This window comes from Pteropus alecto, unplaced genomic scaffold, assembly GCF_000325575.1.
Source record: "Pteropus alecto unplaced genomic scaffold, ASM32557v1 scaffold3, whole genome shotgun sequence".
Lineage (NCBI taxonomy): Eukaryota > Metazoa > Chordata > Mammalia > Chiroptera > Pteropodidae > Pteropus > Pteropus alecto.
In genome coordinates, this window is record NW_006442484.1 from 57,555,877 (window position 1) to 57,563,348 (window position 7,472).

The following is a 7,472-nucleotide window of genomic DNA, read 5'->3' on the forward strand; positions in this document are numbered from 1 at the left end:
CTAATTCTGTGAGTTGATATTTCATTACTCAATTAATACATATTCCCAAATATCTTTCTTAAACTTTATTTTAAAATTATCATGCATTAAAATTTTTTTTTTAGTACAGTTGTATAAATTTTAACACATGCATAGATTTGTGTAACTACCTTAATCAGGAGACAGAACTCTTACATCTCCCCCAAACTTCTTCATGCTATTAATAGCTACATTTTTCCTACCTCTCTACTTAGCATAATGCCTTTGAGATTTATTCTTTTTTATTACTTGTCCCTTTTTATTGCTTAATAGTATTTTATGTATAACTTTATCACATTTTTTCTATTCACCCTTTGTAGGACATTTGGGGAAATGATAAATGGAATTGCTATCGTAATTTTGCATACAGGTTTTTGTGTAAATGTATGTTTCCATATTTCTAGTTTAATACTCAAGAATAGTGATCTAATAAGAATGTTTTTAACTTTATAAAGCACTACCAGATTATTTTGTACAGGGGCTGTATTATTATTGGTATGATACCAGCAATATATGAGAGTTCCTGTTCTGTATCCTCATCAGTACTTGATGAGGATATTTTAGTATTGTTTAGCTAAGTCATTCTAATATGCGTGTAATTATATTATATAGTAGTTTTAATTAGCATATCGTTAATAGTTAATGATGTTGAACAACTTTTTATATGCTCATTAGCCATCCATATAATCATTTAGATGAAGTATTCTGTTCAAGTCCTTTATTCATTTTTTAATTATGTTAAAAGCTTTCTTATTTTGAGAGTTATTTTTTTCAGTTTTAACATGAGTTCTTTATAATTTGTAGTTTGCAAATATTTTCTCTCAGTCTGTAGCTCATATTTTCATTTTCTTAACACCGCATTTCACAGAGCAAAAGTTTTTTATTTTAATGAGTCATTATATCAATAACATAATACATTTCCTTGTTTTTTTTTTCTTTTGTGGATAGAGATATCTGATATCTATTTTCTTGATCCCAGATCATGAAGATACTTTTTCCCAAAGTTTTATAGTTTTATGTTTTCCGTTTACATCCATGTTCCATTCTAAGTTCTTTTCTTTTTTTTTTTTATTGCATAAGGAACGAGATTTAAGTTGAAACTTATTTATTTATTTATTTATTTTGCATATACAATTTTGTGGAAAAAAAAATCCTTTATCCATTGAATTGCTTTTTGCACTCTTCTCAAAAATTAAATGCCCATGTTTGTTCAGTTCTATTTCTGGACTTATTCTGTTTCATTCATCTACGGGTCTATTCCTTTGCTAATACCTTTGTTTTGGTTAGTGAAATCTTAAAATTAAGTGGTGTAATTTCTCCAAATTTACTTGCTTATTCAAAATTGTTTTAGCTATTCTAGTTTCTTTTATTTTCCATACAAGTTTTAGAATCAGTTTGTCTATATTTACAAAAAAAAATCTGCTAAGGTTTTTTCACAGGAATTGCATCAAACTTATTGATTTTGGGGGAGAATTCACCTTTTTACTATGTTTTTTATTCCATAAACATATGTTTTTCCTATTATTCAAGTGATCTTTATTCTTTTTGTCCGTGTTTTGTAGTTTTTAGCATATGGATTCTGTACACGTTTTATTAAATTTATATATTGTTAGAGAAGGACATTGAGAGGATGTGACTGCTAGTTGACCTGCAAACTAGACATGGGGAACTGAAGACTCCTCAACTTGTCCCCTGTCCTTGGGAGGTACCTTTGCTTGCCGTCTCCTCAACAGAAGCTGCCCAAGGACAAAGACTTGTGATAGTAATGTAGTGTTAAGACCATTCAGATGGTATACATGACAGTACAGTTAAGGCCTTTATATAAAGGCCGGAGGGCTGATGAAGAGATCTGCGTCTCTTGTCAAAACAATCTTCATATGTAATAAGATTCCTTGCTTATTAAACCTGCCCCAGCTACCATTCGGGAGTGGTCTGCCTCTTTCTTCTCTATCCCCTTGCCTTCTCTGACTAGGGCAAGCTTCAGATATTACCCAGAAGCTCCCAAGGTTGTAAACCAACATACATATATGTATATAATATATATGTTTTATGTATATAATATATAGGTATACATTCCATTTTTGGAGCCATTGCAAATGGTAATCTTTTTTTTTTTCTGATTTTCCAATTTTACATTGCCATATAATGATTGATTATATGATTGATTTTTGATGTTCATTTTGTTCTCTGACTTTGCTGAAATCATTCATGCTTTCTAAACATGAAACTTAAAACAGAAAACATTAGGATAATTTCATATGATGGTTTAAGTTCATTGTCCTAGTTGGGTGTACCTGGGGAAGTTAAATGACCATTTTTAAAAAGCTTTAGTTTTCTCATATATAAAACAGAAATAATAAAATTATCTACTTAGTAAAGCTGTTGCGAAATGAAATAAGATAAAATGTATGAAGTACTATCACAGTATTTATTGATTTAATAACAAAAATTTAAACTTTCTGAATTTTATGTCTTTCTGAATTTTTATCCCGTGTCAAAGCACTATAAATAAAATTAAAAGGCAAGAGGCAAAATGAAAAAATTATCTAGTAATCTGATAAATAATCAGTGCCGTTCACATTGAAGATATCTTATTAATCAAAAATGACACATGAAAACATCAATAACAAAAATTACAACTTTAAAAGGGATAATAAACATAAAATTAACCTTGGTATGATATAAAACATTTAAATTATAGAGTACAATGAGAATTGCCAGAAGTTGGGGGTGGAAAAAATAGATGTTGGTCAAAGGGCATAAACTTATATAGGATGAAAAATTTTTGTGGATCTAATGTACAGTATGGTGATTAAAGTTAATAATACTGTATTGTATACTTGAAATTTGCTAAGACAGTATATCTTAGGAGTTCTTACAAGAAAAAATTAGTAATTGTGTGAGGTGAGGATGTGTTAATTAGCTTGATTATGGTGATTATTCCACAATATATAGAAATATCAAATCATCACCTGTATACCTTAAAAATACAATTTTATTTGTCAATTATACTCAATAAAACTGGCAAAAAAAACCCTTAAAAATAAAATAAAACAAAAGAAATAACAGTGAAATTTTTTAAAAAACATCAATATGGTACAATATATTGTTTACCAAATTAGTGAAGATAAAAGTGAAATACAATGACATACTAACATCATACTAACAATTAGAATAAACAATTAGAATCCACAACACATAGGACCACTTAGATTCCTTACTAATAGTAAATTAAAGAGATGGATATTATTATTAGAGATACTACGGATTTTATTCAATTTGCAGGTATGACCTTCTAGCCTACACTAATGTGCCATAATGGTAATGATTCAGTCACTCTTGTCAATGCCTAGCACAGCATTACTTACACAGGAGGTATTTAAAAAGATTCTTGAGCCTAAAAAGTTAAAATTTAAAGAAATAATATGTATCAAATAGAATAAAATTATTTAAACCAATATAGTTTTTATAAAATAAGAGAATAAACTCAGGATAAAGTGCCCCATTTTTGTATGATACTGAGGACTTGCATGTTTTCTTGATGCATGTGTAGATGGAAAACTTGGTGGCAAAGCAGATGATGATGAGAGAAATAGAAAAAAAAATAATACATGAGAGCTATGATACATTAATAAATGTTATTCCAAATAAAAGTGAGGTTTTTCTCCTAGCAGACTATTTATAAGGAGTTACAACCACTCTAATTTCATGACTAAATCTATTTTGTGTATATAACATGATTGCAAACTATTTCTTGTAAAGAAAGAAAAAAAAGATTTGTTTTTCTACATCTTTATATTGGTTTACATCTATCTTGTGTTTTTTTCTGAAAAGTTTTATATCAACATTTCTATAGACGGTAGAAGTTATATGAAGGCATAAAAGGCATTCAATTAAAACTGTCACAAATTAATTTACTGGCAGAATAAACTCTATTGATTGGGTCTTCTGAATTCATAAATCAGATTTCCCCCATACACTCATTCAAATTACAAAGCCAAAAACACATATAAATTCCAACCATATAATTTGTTTTGAGTTGTTTTCCTACATTTTTCTAAATGATTTTTGAAACATGAGCTTTTTGGGGAAATTGAGATCATGAAAATTCAATTCCTATACCAGTTATCTCCTCAAACGCTATTTGTATAAACTTTAGTTACATTAAAGTCATGGTTTTATATTAAATAAATTCAACAAATATGTTCTTTAAAAATTATTACTATCCTCATTTATTTTGTTTGTTCTGAGTAACATTGAGTTGGTTCCAGATAATGTTTTACGACCATATGGTGACTCATTTTGAATAATGCCTGGCAATTGAAGTGACAATAGCTATTTCCTCATAATTTCTGACAGAGATTAAAAAGTGAAAAATTAAATCTTATGAATCTTTTCATAAATCTTGGTATCCAATTTAAAATAAAAAAATGTGTTTCTTTTTTAAGTTTTATTACTTTGGCATTATTTAGACAGAATCATTATTAAACTCTTATTTTCCTCAAAAATTGAAATAAAAACCTTAGATCTTCTATACTTTTACAGAAAAAAGAATATGGTGTGGTGGAATAAATCCTCGACCTAAAGTCTAAGAAACTGAAGTTCAAGTACAGGCTCTGTCACTTTCTAAGTGGAATACCTCAATTCACTCCATCTCTCTAAATCTCAGTTTTCTCAACAGCAAAACAGAGTTTCAGCACCATGCTTTTCTTATGTCACAGGTTGATGGTAAGTATCAGATCAAATGAAATAATGCATAATAGCTAAATTAACTGGGTGGCTAACAGGAGCTAGTTATTGCAATAACTATTTTTTCACATGAGTAATCACTTTTAATCTTCTCAATGACATTATAAGGTATGTTATTTTGCTTATTCATTTTACTAGTTAGGAAAGTCAGCCTAAGAGAGTTGAAACAACTTTTTCCAGGTCACATGATGATAGTGAAGCCAAGACTAGGTCCCAAGTTTTTTGATATAGCCTATGTTCTTGACACTTACACTGGCTGAGAGAATTTGCACACAAAAGCTCCTATGCTTAACAGATTTGAAATGTTCCAAATAAAGAGATTCAAGTTATTTGAGAGTTATTTTCATTAAATAACATGTTATAATAGAATTGAAAAAAAACAAAACAAAACACTGGGTCGTCAAATGAATTTGATTCTTTCCCCATCTTGGACAAAGAAATCTCTTAGCCCTGGTTTTTGCGATTAAACAATAAAGTAACTTTTCCTAAATTCAATTAATTAGATTGAAGAGAAAAGATAGAAATTATCAATTTTGTGCAAGGATAATTTTTTTAAGGAAATAACTGTTTGAGTTATGTCATAGAGTAGGATGACCGATTGTTTCAATTTTCCCAGAATCCAGTGAGTTTATGAACACTTGGCTTAGAATGCTGAAACTGGGAAAGTTTCAGGCAAAGCAGGATGACTTGGTCAGTATACTTGTACATTTAGAATCAATCTTCTTTTATTAAACGGACCCAGGCTTACTTTCTCCCACACCAGGCATCTTTTAATTCCCTTCCAGTTATTTTGAGAGAGTCTGCCCCATGTTTCCTGCACTCTGCCAAAAAAAAAAAAATTATTGGAATTCTGACCCTCACGTATTGTGCAATCCAGAACTAAATTGGGATTAACGAGCAAGAAATCACAAGTCTTGCCAAATTTTATATCATCTACATTAGTTTTTTTTGGCTGCAAACTAGAAAAACTAACTCAAGACAGTGTAAACAAGAGCAATTCCTTTCTTATCATGACATGGGGCATCTCATGGAAGCCAATGCAACGGGAATACAGTTGAATTTTAAGATGAATTGGAATCAGGGACAAGGAACCTTTCCTTTTGTTTTTCATTTGCTCTTCCTTTTGTACTCCCTCCCACCTTCCTCTTCACAGCCTTGTGATTCTCAAGTTCACATGATTTTTAAAAAATGACAAGTACAGCTAAGGTGTTAATGCGTTACAGGTTAGGTGACAGAGCTTAAAAGAGAAATTGTCTCTTTTGGTCCCAATTTCAAATTCCCAGGAAAGAGACTTAGATCATTGGCTCAATCATCGCACTAAAATCAGGGTGCAAGGTCTTGCTGTGGGAAGGAGACTGTCAGGAATCAATCCTGCATCCAAGAGGATGTGCTCAGGCAGTTGCAATTCCCAGGAAAAGGAAAGGTTGGATCAACAATATATATCATATCTAATAAACAGCCTTACTTAGCTTGCAGTGGCAGAAAATAATCCATACATGATTGCTGAAAAATAAACTGATAAAATGTAACTATAGGTTCATTTCTGATGGTGACCAAGAATTTATCTGGGTTTCTTCTGCCATCAACTTGAAGTCATTATTATTTTTTTTTAAATTGCAGATTTATGTGGCATAGATCCACAGAGGATCCAACCTTATCATTTGTAGTAATTCTGCAAAAACAAAGAAAGAACCCACTTTCTTCTCTAGAAAATTATTTCACAAGAAGAATAATTTAACCTACAAATAAGAAAAATGTTAAGATACCCTAACCAAGTTAAGGTTATTGATGGAGGTATTTTGATTTATTTTTATTAATTTAGAAGAAGTGGAAGATGAGAAAGCAAATGCTATCATGTCACCAATAATTTGAAATCACATTACTGGGGTCATCTTCTTCAAGAAGCCTTTTCTGACAAGTCTAACTTATTCTGTTCTTTCCTTTCTCTGAATTTGTTTATATTTTTAGTTAGTATCACTATATATTACTTGATTATATTTTAATTGATTCTAGTAAGGTATTGCTGTTACCTTAGTGAGAAAATAAATTACTTGAGATCAGGGCCAATATCGTTACACTTTTGAATCCCTCTTCTTCCTCTTGATCTTCATTTTTCTTTTCCTCCCAGTCTCCTTTCTTGCAATTTTTTCTTCACCATTTATGGAACAGAAAATAAATTTATGGAACTATATATCTTTCCATAGCTTGGGTGCTGCAAAAAACACAATGAATAAAAACAAATATTTGTTGAGTGGTTGCTGTTTATGAGTGCTTTTCATCAGTAGTCTTATTCGATCCTAGAAACCTAAGGGGTAGGTGTAATTATTCTTCTTATTGTAGAGTTAAAGAATCTGAGAAATAGAGTTTAGTAACCTGCCCAGAACACCAAAGAATAAGGAGCTTTCAAAATTTCATATTCTCTTAATCACCATATAATGTCATTTCTATAGGAGAAAATTTTAGACTAAAAATAAATTATGTGAAAGTTTAGGATGAGTACTCTAGTAATTTTATTCTCCATTTCACTCTCACATCTCATATTGCCTAGTGGCTAATTCAAACTGTAGATATAGTTGGATTCTAGTAAATATTTTTTAATAGAATATTTCTAAAATTTCATAATAAAGAATATACAACAATTAAATTGTATTAGTCTGGAATTTTCTTGCTCTGATCTGATGTTCTATTATAGAAGTTTGTTTCTC